General features: G+C 38.8%; 1 pseudogene; it reads left to right on the top strand.

Moving 5' to 3' along the window:
• The first annotated feature begins 5,856 nt into the window (after positions 1-5,856).
• Positions 5,857-12,877, top strand: LOC115669583 (disease resistance protein RUN1-like; annotated as a pseudogene).
• The last annotated feature ends 1,551 nt before the right edge of the window (positions 12,878-14,428 follow it).

Genomic DNA, 14,428 nt, shown 5'->3' with positions numbered 1-14,428 from the left:
TGTCACTTAATATGCCAATGTGAAGATTGTTCTCTCTGAAGGCGGATATATGGCCTTGATCAGGCTGAAAGTATTATCATCAACAGTGGAAACCTGGTACAAAATCATGTAGTCACTCTTTCCTTGTATTACTTCATGCCTTTATTAATCATCTTGCAAATTCTTACCCTTACATCATTCGCAATTCCTTACTTCAGTTCGGTCATTGTTTGATGATGACAACGTCTACGCCCCAGAGGCTTTAAACAAACAGAGGATTTTCACTGTATTGTGGATAACGATGTGAGATCCAAACCAGAAGTATGGAGGATGTCCTTAAATCAACGGTGTTGCTTTCATGTTTTTTTGGATAAACATGACAAGTAATCAATGGGTGGCTAGAAAGGTGATTTGCTTAAGTCCTACAATATTTGAGAGCTGATCTAAATCTGTTAATGCCATCTTTTTTTGAATGACGGCTCAAATCAGAATGTTCTGTTACAGCTGCTGCGGAACAGAATTGGAGATTCACTTCTGCAATAAGCAGTTGTGGTGCCATTTTTGGCTAGGCCGATGGCAAGAACAAAAATTCTTCAGGACTTGGGTATCACCCAGCTGTTTATGGCACTGAAATGAAGTGGGAGGAGCTATGCATATGATTTTTACTTTTGTGGAGAGCTTAATTTATACTGCATCAGAAGCAAGGACTTCCAACTACAACTGTAATGTAGACATAGGAATAGTACATTGGCAATATTAGGAGTGCAAATTGACTTGGAAGATACTAGTCATGTTCTTTTATTGTCATTTACACGAAGAATACCATAATGATGGAAAACACATATGCCTTATGTAGAAGTATGAAGAATATTTGCATGATGGCAGCCCGACAGAGATCAGATTCAGGAGATCATCCGCGTTTCCTAGTAAATGTAAATATAGCAGGTAAAGTATCATATTCAGTAGAGAGTACCTACTTCACATTAGTAAATTCAGGTTGGCATGGGGTTGTGTTTTCTGTCTCATTTCAAGGAATCTCGGGGAAATTAGTCGACTAAGTGAATGCAATGGTTCAACATCTCTGGCTTGTGATGCTGGTGGGAATGAAAATAGACTAGAATGCCTTCGAAGTAGATGGCATGTCATTATATGTCAATTGAAGACTCTTCATCCTTGAGATGATATGAATATGTTCTTATGCCAACAGAGTATTACCTTTTCCCATTTCCTATTAAGGTTGGTTACCTAGAGCACAGGATGTTTTTTTATGTGTTTCTTTCATTCATTCGTGCATAACAAAAAGAAAAAACAATTTTGTGGAGAAACAAATGGAACCGAAGTGTTTCGAGATTTGTTATGAGCAGATGAAATTCATGGAGAAAATAGGAATAATTTTTTTTCTCCTCATTCCATTGTTTGTTAATGTGCCGAGAGTAATGCCACGCTTATCATCCTATGTGAAATTACCAATATTTATTCAATTATTAACACCATTGTAATCGTTCCATTAAACTACCGATATTTATTTCTGCAAACTTTGGTGTAAATGAATAAATAATCTCAATGAAATCATTTCTAGGTTTAGCAAATCATTTCAACGACAATCAAACAATTTTCAGTTATTATCGTGATATTATCTATTCCTTCCCTTGAGTATTATCCCCACTGGTATACCACCGATGTGAAGAATAGATTGTTTTATCTTCCAAAGGGTTTCATGCAGGCAACTAAACGGATCTCAAGAGCCAACTAAAGTCAAATTAAACGAAAAAAAATAGTCAAATGAACCAAGCAATTCAGCATTCAAACCAAAGGGGGTTTGATGTACGGCGTTCCGTTTTGTAGAAAACGGGGAAGTTTTCCATGCGGACAAATTATAAATATCTTGCCGAACATCGCTCGGGCCTATTTCATCTATTTATATGAATTTTACTCCTAAATTTTAATAATATTTCGTGTTTTATAAAATTCAATATGATTATCGCAAAATTTACAGAAGCGCAAAAATTTAAAACTGGAAATCACCCTTTTCTTCCCTCGCTTCTTCACATGCATGGTACAATAAATTTTAAGATCAACTTACTCTTAAATTATCTATGCTGCCATCGCTCACTTCCCTCTCCCTCCCCCATTTCTCTCACCCTTTGGTTTGTATCTTCTTCTTTTTCATTCTTTTTTCTAGATTTTGCTGATGTGGCTTCTGACAGCCCAATCCAACATGACCAAGTTAATTGGAGGAATTAAATTGATCCGATAATTAACCAAAATTAAAGTTCTACGATCAAATTGAACTTTCATCAAGAGTATGGGGACAAATTGTTTTTTAGGTCGAAAATGCCATCCATTTTATTTAAACTCGAGAGTTTTTAAGCAAAAAGCCCGATGAAGGGGCATCCAAATGTAAAAGATTCTAAAAAGGTTGAGGGGACCAATTTTGAAAATGCCCCTTTTTTGTACTCCATATGCAATTATGCATCCATTATTTTTAAGAATGTGTTTGAACACTTGTATTTTTCTCTTGTTTTTCACCTAACTCAACTTACTCTCAAACATAAATTACTAAGTCACATCTAATTAGACATGAGAGTCACTTGGTTCTTTGTCAGTTAATTATATTGAGGTTATACTTCAACAATCAATCAAAGAAATAGTGTATTTCCTTTATATCAATTTGAAATTACTATTTTGCGAGAGCGGAGATATTAAGGGCGTGTTTGTTTGGAGGGAAGTACAAGAATTGATTTTCTAGACTTTCACCCGTTTAATTCGTGGAAAATGACTAGTCAACCGAAAACACTTTTCCGATCAACGAAAACATTCACTCATATATTTAAGAAAGTGAATTCATAAATCCAACGAGGTAAAAATACTTTCTAGAATTGTTCGTATCGAATATTTTTATAATTTTTTTTTCATTGTCTTTCTCCTTCTTCAGGCAGTCACCGGCCACGACCAAGGTCGACGACCGGCCATAGGCGAACTTGAGCCTCACCATAGGCTGATGAACTGGAGCCTCACCTGTGGCCAGTAACCGACCGTCGCTAAGGCCCAGAAAATATAGCCTGACTTTTGCCACACCAAGACTTAAGAGATGGCTCCTGAACCAAGGCTAAACATATAGCCGGTCGTCAATCCTCAAGTTCCGTAGTCATGGGCAATATCGACATCACACTAGCCAATTATCACTTTCCCTTTTGCCCTTTCGGCCGGCACGCTCTTACTTCATTGCAGGTAGATCAATTTTATTTGTGACATCTTTTTTTGTTGCTTGGTCCACTGAAAATCATCGATCAATGAAATTATTGTATATAAATCTTCCCTTGACAACGTCAGAGAAAACCATGAAAGTCCATGACAAATAAAAAAAAGCACTAGTGAGGAAATTTCTAGAATTTAAAAAAAAAAAAAAAGCAGCCTGCAAAAGGCAATCCTAGCATGCGATATTACGGCATGTGTCACCTCACCTTTCAATAGGTCGATTGGTTATGGAATAAAAAAAAAAAAAGGTTCTTTGAAGAAGTTGGAGATGTTTGATGCCTTCGGTTATGAATCTGGAAAAAAATATCACGATTGTCTTTAACTTTTTTATGGCGTTCACCGCAATAACGCAATTATCTTCTCAATTACTTGAGTGTCATGTGAAAAATTGATCACTTTAGAGCCATTGGCGTTTTGTGTGGCAAAAAAAAATCTAACGTGACATTATTTTGATATAAACTATCTGACGTGACTCACCGATAAAATGAAGTCAGTAATATTATTGCTGAACAACTATGTGTGTTATTTGCCCACAAATTAATGAATTGGAGCTAAATTTGTTTTCTCCTTCAAACCCTGGAGTTGTTGGGTTCTTCAACGGAGGAAGTGGAGCAAAATTAGGTGCTGAAATTTGCGATGGAGAGCAGGAGCAAGATGAAAATCGCCAAATTAAGCACGTTCCAATCAATTGGATGAACAAGAGTATGGAGTAGAGGGTGCCACATAGTTACCAAAACGAATCGGTTGGTGTAATCGAGCTTCTTTGGTGTCGAATAGTTGTCATGGACTATGTCTCCGGCCCTCTCAAGAGAATTTTCCTTGAGTGATATTTATCTTAACTCTCTTTTGAAAAACATTCTTTTCCCTTTTAGTTCAAGGGGCATGTAATTACTTCTAATATTACAAAAAATCTCTTACTCTCATGATGATCAAGAATCCTAGAATAAAAATTTCATGTAATCTATTTCACAAGTATTTTTCCTGTGCAAATCACGAGTCTACAGCCAGTACAATGGTAATGTAATTGAAGTGGCAATGTAGCTACTGCGTCCTTTTCTTTCTTGTTTTTCCCTTGCTTTTGGATATTATATAAATGTTGCCGCCAAAAGAGACTAACCCAATTTAAACGATAAGCGATCCTTCCGTCTCTAGCACGGACTAACTAAAATAAGAACAAAATCAGCTCATATCTTTGCACTCCATTCACCAGATGATGCCTAGAAGGCAACGACTATGCACGCGTTGAGGAAGACAGCTAGAAGCGAAAAGGAACGGCCGGCTTGGGGCCAACGACTTCGCACTTTGCTAAGTCCAAGTCAATTAACCACTTTATTTATCTAACGACATCAATTATATCAATTCATAATAATTGCATCAGGATTTGGTCAGTGACCCTATTAATTAGAAAGTCTAACTCAAAAACTTAAATTGTTAAGTGGAGAGAGACCACGTAAATATAAAGAATATTAAAACCTATTATCAAACGATGTGGGAGAATATTTTATCACCCCACTCATGTGCAAGCCGGATAATGAGCGGCATGTGGCCTCCATGGCTTCAGGACCAGCGGGGAAATCCTAAAGAAGCAGGTCCTCAAGTGGCCCGACTCCGTCCTCCGCGGCGTCGACCTCGTCTTCCCTGACGGCCCTTTCCCCGCGCAGGGGAAGTCCAACGTCAAGGGCATCTTCGACCCTCCCTATTTCGAGTGGTTCCAGTTCAACAAGGTCTCCGTCCTCTGTCCTCTTTATTTCGAATCTCACGAATCATCATCATCCGGTCTCTTCAAGCTCGTTAATTGATCAGACCCTTTCGTTAATTTTTTCTCGGCAGGAATCACAATTGAACTGTATATCACTGTTATATATATTATCTACTATATAAAAAAAGTTAAAAAACCAAAATTACTAGGAACATTTAGGCCAAAAGTTAAAGAAAATATGTAAGTACGAGCAGGGAGAAAGACCGCTAGAGGTGAACAAGAATGGTTACTTGGGGGGCGTGAATAATAATCATTCAATTTCTGGACATAATTTATATTTCCTAAACGAATTTCTAAGTAAAAATATGCATTTGATAAGGATACAAAATTTTTATTCTCGAAATAGGAATTCGTCATCGACACAAAATTTCTCCTTTTTGGACAGAGGTTAGTGGGTGGGCGATCAATTAATGGCGAGGGCAAGCAATGAGAAAAAGTTTTATTTCCCATTTCTATTCGAGAAATATAGAATGAGAAAATTAATTTGTTCTAGAAATATAAGAACGAAATTGAATTATAAAACGGATTTTTGTTCGAAATATGTTTTTGAAAGAAAAAAAAATTTGGCTAGAAATAAAATAATTATCATGCTTTAAAATAGCGAAGGGAAGAATCAATCAGAAAGCTGTGAAATGAATTATTTTTACTCAATTAAAAAGCGCGTGCATAATAGACACCCCTAGCATTAAAAAAATGAAAAAAGAACAAGCGTGTGCACGACGCAAACTCCAACAACCGAGTATACGAAATATAAAACCACGAACGTATTTGGAGAGAATAATAATAAAATGTTCATAAAAGTCGAATAATGAGGTCTCGCCTCCTGCTTTCACTTTTGCCTCTTTACCAGCGACGCTTCCTACCCACAGCTCAAACCCTAGCAGCCGAACAGAGCCATCCTCTCCTCTGTTCTCACCCACGCTAAAGCCCCTGCTTCATCCACCTCTGTGAGTCTCAGAGAGAGACAGAGAGAGAGAGAGAGAGAGTCGTGCGCTGTAATGGAAGACCATCCCTCGACACGACAACTCAAGCGAGCTGAACTCACCCAAGCTGCTTCGACTCCGACCATGTCGAAGCGACCAAGACCTGACGTCCTCGAAGAAAGGTCTGATTTACAGCCCGAGCGCGTGAGCGAATCGCCTCTTCTTCTTCCCTCTTCGGACTCATCGGAGAAGATCCACGTGCCGTTGGCGTACGGAGCGAATTCTGACCCATCCGCTTCGTCCACTCCTGTGATCAGAAACAATTACCATGTATTCTTGAGCTTTAGAGGCCCCGATACTCGCAATGGCTTCGTCGATCACCTCTACCATAAACTCAAAGATGTGGGCCTGAGGTTCCATCCAAACTTCGCGTTCAGAGATGATGAGGACCTCCCCTTCGGTGAGGACGTTGCTGCAAATCTTATCAGTGCAATCAAGCACTCTAAGATTTCAATCCCGGTCATCTCGGAAAATTATGCTGCTAGTCAATGGTGTCTCCGCGAGCTCATTCAAATAGTGGAGTGCGTTGAAAGAGGAGAGCAAAAAGTCCTGCCCGTGCTTTACAAGGTGGAATGTAATGATGTGCGAAACATGCTGGGAAAATTCGGAGATGCCTTCCGACGCCGCAAGCATAGATTTGATAAAGAGGTCAAGCGACAAGGGAAGGAAGCGCTCAAAAAAGTACTTGACTTTAGAGTATTCGAATCAGAGAAATTTGCTTGTGGGTACGTAGTTTACCTTGTTTTCATATATTCTTGTCGGAAGAAGAATTTTTCAATTTATCATCCGTAATCCTTGTCTTGTGGAGCCGTTCATAAGTTCTCATCTGTTGTTTGTTGGACAGGCATGAGGGGAAATTAGTGAAGGAACTCGTAGAAAGTGTATTGCGTGAGCAACAAGGAGATTTTCAGCCACGTCTTCCCGAGAACTTGGTTGCAGTTGATGACTATGTGGCTGAGGTTATGAAATTGATGGATACTGCTCGTCCTGACGCTCCAATTGTTGGGATTCATGGGATAGGGGGTATTGGTAAGACAACTCTGGCTACGATCATCTATAACAAACTTTTTGACAAATTTGAGTGGCGCAGCTTTCTCAAGGATACTAGGGAAACAATTAATCGCGAGAGTATCAAGCATGTCCAATCTCTACTAATCTCAGATATAACAAAAAGCCCTACCAGTAGTGTACGTGATTCTGATATAGGGATTGGAAAAATCCGATCAAGTTGTGAAAATAAGAAGGTACTTATTCTTCTTGATGATGTGGATCATCAGGACCACCTTGATAAATTGATTGGAGGTTGTAGTTTCGGGTCGGGAAGTAGGATCATCATTACGTGTCGAGATAAGGCCCTCTTGAAGTCCGAATATAAAAGGTATGAACTCAAAGAAATGAATAGTGAAGACTCTTCGCATCTGTTTAGCATATGTGCATTTGAAGGCAAACCACCTCCAAAAGAACTAGCGACTCTTTCTCATGATATCGTTGCCACCACTGGAGGGCTTCCCTTAGCTCTCACGGTTATAGGTTCACGTCTCAAAGGAGAAGAAAATCAAGATATATGGGGAGAAATGTTAAAGAAATTGAGGAACGCGCCTGTTAAGACAGTGCTACAAAAGTTGAAGATAAGTTACGATTCATTAGAATATGAGGAACAACAAATGTTTCTAGACATAGCATGTTTTTTCATTGGAACTGACAAAAGAATTGCCACCTTCTTATGGGAGGATCTCAAATTCTACCCAAGAATCGGATTGCAAATATTGATTAACCGTTCGTTAATAAAAATTGATGATCAGAATCAGTTGAGAATGCATGATCAACTAAGAGATTTAGGCAGAGCTATCGCCTGTCCAGTAGATAAGAAGCCTTGGCATTGTAGCAGACTATGGGACAACGAAGCCGCCATGAAAGTCCTGCGACGCAAGGTAACAATGGCGTCTACTTTTGGCCTATCTCATGTTCTCTAATGGTAGTCCCTAATTATTATTGTTTCTGCTCTTTTGATTTAGATATTTGACCATTCTCAACATGCTGTTAGCATTTTCTTGGTAAAAGCTACATCCGATTTCGGCCTTTTGTTCATGAAAAGTTTGCATTCGTGATTATGAGGCTCAGAAAAGAGCTATTAAAATTGTGTATTATTAACTCTTTCTATTTTGCTCGTGTCGTTTTAAAATCATTTTCTAGCAGATTTAATACTGCTTCTTACTATATTACTTGTTGAAGACCGAGCATCACACAGTTTTGAAAGTTTACTTTAAGCCACTTATAAGGGGGTGTTTGGTTGGGCTTTGCCAAGGAGCTTTGAGCCTCCAAAGCCCTTTGGGGGAATTATTTTGTGTTTGGCAAATCATTTTTGGAGTTCTTTGGCCAAATCTTTGGCCTTCTCAAAGTTTGAAAGCCCAAAGGTGATCGGACCGATCTTGGGCTTTCGACATTCCACGAATCTTCTTGTTCACATTTTTTTTTTTTTTTTTGGGGTTGAATCATTTCTCCACCAGGAGTAGCCGCGAGGGCGGCGGGCGAGTGGCCGGCCGGCGAGGAGAGCGGCCGGCGAGGTCGCCTGGGGTCGAGCGATTGCCCGGGCGACGCAGATCCCCGGGCGGCGGCCGCTGGGTCGCGCGACCCGGGCGACGGATGCCTGGGTCGCGCGACCTTAGGCGGCGTCGCACAGGGTCGCGCGACCCGGCGACGGCCGCGCTGGTCGCGCGACCCGGCGGCCGTCGCTGGGTCGTGCGACCCCGCCGAGGGTCGCCTGGCCTCGGGCGGCCGCCGGCGGCGGCATATCTGGCTCGGCAGCGGTAGCCGAGGTCGGGCGACCGCCGGCGAGCAGATCTGCCCGCCGGGCGGCCAGTAGGCCCCACGGCGGCGGCAGTGTAGGCCCTCGCCGGCGGCCGACTCCGGCGACGGTAGGTTTTGTTTTTTTTTTAATAAATAAAATAATTCTCAAAGTCCATTTGCAAAAAAAAATTCACCAAACACTATATTTTGGCCAAAGTAGCTTTACAAAATATTTTTACCAAACACCATTTACATTTGCCCAATGGGCTTTCACTCAAAGGTATTTGCATTCCCCCAAGTAGCATTTTCAAAGTTGAACCAAACAGGCCCTAAATCCGGTCCCTCCCACTCTAAACACACAAGAGTCATTATAACCTTATGCTGATTGGTTTATATTATTCAACCAAAAAACAAAAGCTTTACTGTTGATCATTACTTTGTTGACTTTCATTCTATCTTCCCAAAATATATCATCAATTTATTTTTGAAGTACGTTGTCGTGAGGATAAATACATGGATCACATATAATCCACCTTTTTCACTCTTGAAATCTTACTTTCATATGATATATGTGATAGTCTCCTTCTCCAAAAATTGAATACATTATTCTATCTTCAAATTCCAACCGTGAATGCATGCAATTTGCTCGTGTGCGGGTTCTACTTTTTTTGCAACAAAAAGAAAGATTTCAGTTAAATTATTTGCACCTCAACTGTTGGCTATCAACTTAAGATTATGTTCAATTTCAAGTAATAAGATGTTATGCAGTGGTTTTATACGTATGAAAATTTTTTACAATTTGTTTTCGAGGATTTTTTTTGCATGTTCACGATGTAAATCCAATATGATAATGTAAATGTAGAACTACGTGTACTTAATACAATGAAAAGTAAAGATTTAGTTTAAATTGTATTGTTCAGTGAATGTTATTAACGTAATTGAAGGAAGCACCATGAAATATATCAATTTTTTTGAGTAATTTAGAAATACATAAGTATGTTAATAACATGGTTGGGTTAGTTGATAACTTGAAACAGCACTACATAACTTGGATGCCTCTTAGTCAATAATAAATAGAAAACTCTTATTTTTCTTTTCACTTAAAGGACTGGTAAATTTAAAAATAAAAATTTAATTCAAATTCTCTTTTGGCTTTTCTTTTATTGTCGCCTATATCAACTTATAGTCAAATTAACAAATTACATAAAAAAAATTGGAAGATTGTTCAAAATACATTAATTATAAAGGAAGTGGCATAATTAACGATTTTTAGTTTTAATTATGAGCTTTGCATGTGTACGAGGATCAATCATGTTCATTCATATGAAAGATGAGAACTCACGGGATTTTGAAACGTGATGTGACGTCACAAGGCTATTCTATTTCTACCCAGCTTTCATAATATATTCTTGTGTCTATACTGGTGCTATGCATGGATCTAGTCATAGATATTTTGAGCACATAATTCAACATTAACAAATGATGTGCAAAATCAAACAACAGTAAATTACGACATAAGAAACTAAATAACAACGGGCATATGATTTTGTACATATTCATACAAAGTAATTTCCAATAAAAAAACTGAAAAGCAAAGATCGAAATTAAGAAATTAAATGATTGTAGGAAGTAAGTGATGGAGTAGTGAAAGGTGAAAGAAATTGTGTTCTTCTCGTTTTATTTGTCTTTAGTGTAATATGATATCCACCTCTATTTTGTAATGAACAAGCCTTCTTGGTAAGTATAATTGTGTCCTTACGCGCGCGCGCGGAAAAAGAAGAGACAAAAATCTATTGTTAGATATTAGCGAAGAAAAACATTATAATTAACATATCAAATAAGATAACTGGAGGAGTAAAAAATAAATGAGAGAATGCAAAAAGAGGTAAACGATAATAATCGCTAACCTTTATTTATTAATTCATATATTTTTGTATGAATTGGTGAATGCAAAAATGCACGAACAAATTCTTAAGATCGGGCCGAATTTTATGACTGATTGGGGCAAATTCAATGATGACTAATTGAGTAGTGCGCTCATCTTAGGGAAAAATTACCTAATCAGCCCTAAATTTGTTGTGCGGATGTCCATTCAATCATAAACTTATCAATTTTGCTAATTAGTCCTAAACTTTTGTGCAAAATTTCAATGTAGTCCTTCCGATCAATTTTCGCCACGATCATTTACGGTTGTCCTACATGGCACACCGCCACATCAGCAATTTCCTGCAAAAATTAGCCGCAATAACTACATTGGAATTTCACGCAACGATTTTAAGACGAAATTGGCAAAATTGAAAAGTTTAGAATTGATTGGACAATTTCTCCCTCGTCTAAGGATTAGTTGTTGAGCTTACAGCTTGAATATCCAAAAACGAAGTCTCCATTTCAATAGACCAAATTCTCGTTTCCATCCAGCCATATGCCAAAACCAAAAATATTTTATGATCAAGAAGAATGAGTTGTCATGCTTTATAAATGCATAAGTTTGATTAGGTACTTTTTGTTTTTGAAACGTGTAACAGTTCTCACATATGTCAAAGGGACACCATATTTAGTTAGTTGTCAATACTACGGATTTAACAAAATTTAATTTCAAAATTTATAAGAAAACTTGACTAACTTCATATATGAATTTCACATAAAACATTAAAATTGGGGCATACGGGTGAAAATTGACGCAGTACATGATCATGTAATTATAAAAGATCACATATATATTTTTTTTCCTACAAGTGTAGACAAAATGCATCGGCCACAATAACATGCAGAGCATACTAACAAAAGGAGGTTGTATGGTATTTACAATCCTCAATTTTATTTTATTTTTTGTAGAAGGAAAATGAAAATATTGAGGCACTACGTCTGGACAAAAAGGGCTCCAAAGAGTTCACGAAGCAAGAGAGCTTCAAAAGAATGCCTAACCTGAAGTTCCTTCATTTGAGGGCCATGGGTTTTACTGGAGATTTCGAAGAATCACTTTCTGAATTAAGATGGCTAAAGTGGGAGAGTTGTCTTGACTCTTTCGAGGCAACCAACGTTCATTTGAAGAAATTGGTCATACTTGATTTATCATATAGTGGAAACTGTATTAGTGAAAATTGGAAAGGATGGAGTTCAATTAAGGTAAAGATGAAAAAGGCTTTCTCTTTTGTTATATTTGATGGTAAATTATTCTATTTTCTAACAACTAATCTTGGAACATGTTTCTTTCTTGTAGATGGAGAGGTTGAAAGTTCTCAATCTTTCAGGGTGCTTAGGATTGAAAAGCACCCCTAATCTCTATACGTTTAAAAATTTAGAGATGCTAATCCTAAAAGATTGTGCTTGTTTGATGGAAATCCACCCTTCCATTGGAGATGTCAAGCACCTTGTAAATTTGTCGTTAGTAAATTGCGAGGCGTTGCAACAGATCCCTTCTTCAATTGGGAAGTTGGGAGAGTTGGTTGAGCTAGACTTGTCATTTACAGGTATTATAGAATTACCCAAATCCATTGGGGAATTGAACAAATTGAAAATTCTAAGAATTTCTCGGAATCCGATAAAAAGGTTACCGAGCTCTATTGGAAAACTGCAAAGCCTCCAAGAGTTAAATGCCGACTACTGCGGTGACCTGGAAGGAGAAATTCATGTTGATAAAGGCGGATTGTCTTCTCTAAAGACCCTTGGTTTACGGGGAACAAAAATTTCTGGCTTGCCAGAAAATATCAGCAAGCTTTCTTCTCTCGAACACCTCGATTTATATTACTGTAGAGAGCTTCAGTCACTCCCAAAACCTCCTGTTAGCTTATCATCCCTGTGGCTCACCTGTCGGAGCAATGAGCTGCCATCGCTCTCTCACCTCAAGCATCTAAAGGATCTCCACCTTGATTCTTGCGAGTCTCTTCAAAGCATCCCATCGCTCTCTCACCTCGAGCATCTAGAGGAGCTCTGGCTTTGGTCTTGCACGTCTCTTCAAAGCATCCCAGAGCTCCCCTCCTGCATACAGATGCTTATCGTTGACGATTGTCCCAAATTGGAAAGGTTGCCAAATCTTTCCGATTTGGAATTTTTGTCAGAATTAGCGCTCTTCGAATGCTATGGGCTGAAGGAATTGGATGGATTGGAAGCTTTGAAATCCCTAAGAAGGTTGGACCTCGGCGACTTAGATGTAAAGGCAGATCATCTCCATGCGATAGGAGGCCTTGAAAAATTGGGATCCCTGGAAGAGTTGGATATCTCTGGGCTCAAGCACATTCAAGTACTGGACCTTTCAAAGTCGGAGCATCTGAAGGAGTTGATTGTTAGGAATTGCAAAAGCTTAGTTGAAATTCGCTGCCCTAGTAAATCCCTAAAGCTCTTTGAAACGTATGGGTGCGAGTCACTCCAGAAATTACCGGACTTTTTACCACCCGACGAGTCTGATGAGGAAGCCGACGAGGTTGATGAGGAATCCGATGTGGAAGCTGATGAAGTCATATGACCAGACTTTGTTTGTAACTATGATCCAAAGTAGCATTTTCTCCATGAGTATGTGGAAATTCCTTCTCATAAGATTCTCCAAGGATGTCCTCACTCATCCCAGTTTAGCTAATACCGAAGTGAAATGGTGTTGAAGGCTTCTAATTTCACATGGAAAAGGACGCTAGTGTCTGAATTGTTGTGATGGTGATATGGCTTGTTCATTTTTTCCTTACTTCTTCTTTGCTAGCTTTCTAGTTGAACGGAATTGCTCCTTATCGGGCTCTGACATTGTGGTGTGTTTGGAAGAACTTTTGCTTTTTAACTTTCATATATACTATTGTTTTTAGCATTTGCAATGTGCCTTTTGTTCAATGCTCAGTGCTTCAAACCTTCACAAAACATAAAACTTTGCATTTTTTGGCCAATTATAGCAAAATAATTATTGTCTTGCTGACAAAGTCAGGAAATACCTTTTGATTTCTAATGTTGAAACAGAAACACCATTGAATTTGCTTCTATTTCCATGGTTGGTTTTCATTCTGTCATCCTCTATATGGATCCTCTATAATGTGATGGTCTTGCTTTTTGAAGGTTACAAACTCTATGCTAGCCGACTGTTGCCCGCACCAATGCGAAATTCAGAGTACAGAGCTGACTGAATCTGACAGTAAGTGGCTTTTCTTTTAAGTTACCTGACGATTTCAGTTCACAAAAAGGCGTTGAAGAATGACGTTGAGTTGAGTCGTGCTTGAGAAATATCTGGTCGTTGGCCAGTTCAACTATGAATTTGAGGATTGCGTCTCCAGCAGGGATGGGTTATGTTTGATGCAGGCGTGGAGACTGCTTTGGCCAACTTATTGTCTGTTCCTTAGCTTTTCAACATTTTTCTTTTCTCATGTTGGGCAAGAAGGTTGGTCCACGATTGAGCCGTGCCCTTGATCGCTGGTGCTGCATTGTTCCATCGTGGAATCTCTCCCCAATTCACCTGCAAAAATAGACGCTCGGCTCCCTCTCAAACTGAGAGCTCGTGTAGAAAGAAAATGGAGAGAAGAGAGAAAGAAAAAGATCTGATTTTGGAGATCGCTAACATCTCCTACTGAACAAAAAATATAGCAGGTATAATACTGTTTTCTATGGAGATTACCTGCTTCCATTAGTATTTTCAGTTTGGACGGGGCTTTTCTTTGATATGTTATTATTTTCCTGTCTTAATTCCAGC

Source organism: Syzygium oleosum, unplaced genomic scaffold, assembly GCF_021117445.2.
Source record: "Syzygium oleosum isolate NSW1041296 unplaced genomic scaffold, Sole_v2.1 Sole_v2.57, whole genome shotgun sequence".
Classification (NCBI taxonomy): Eukaryota; Viridiplantae; Streptophyta; class Magnoliopsida; order Myrtales; family Myrtaceae; genus Syzygium; species Syzygium oleosum.
The sequence above is the reverse complement of the archived record's forward strand: the minus strand, read 5'-3'. Positions and strand labels throughout refer to the sequence as shown.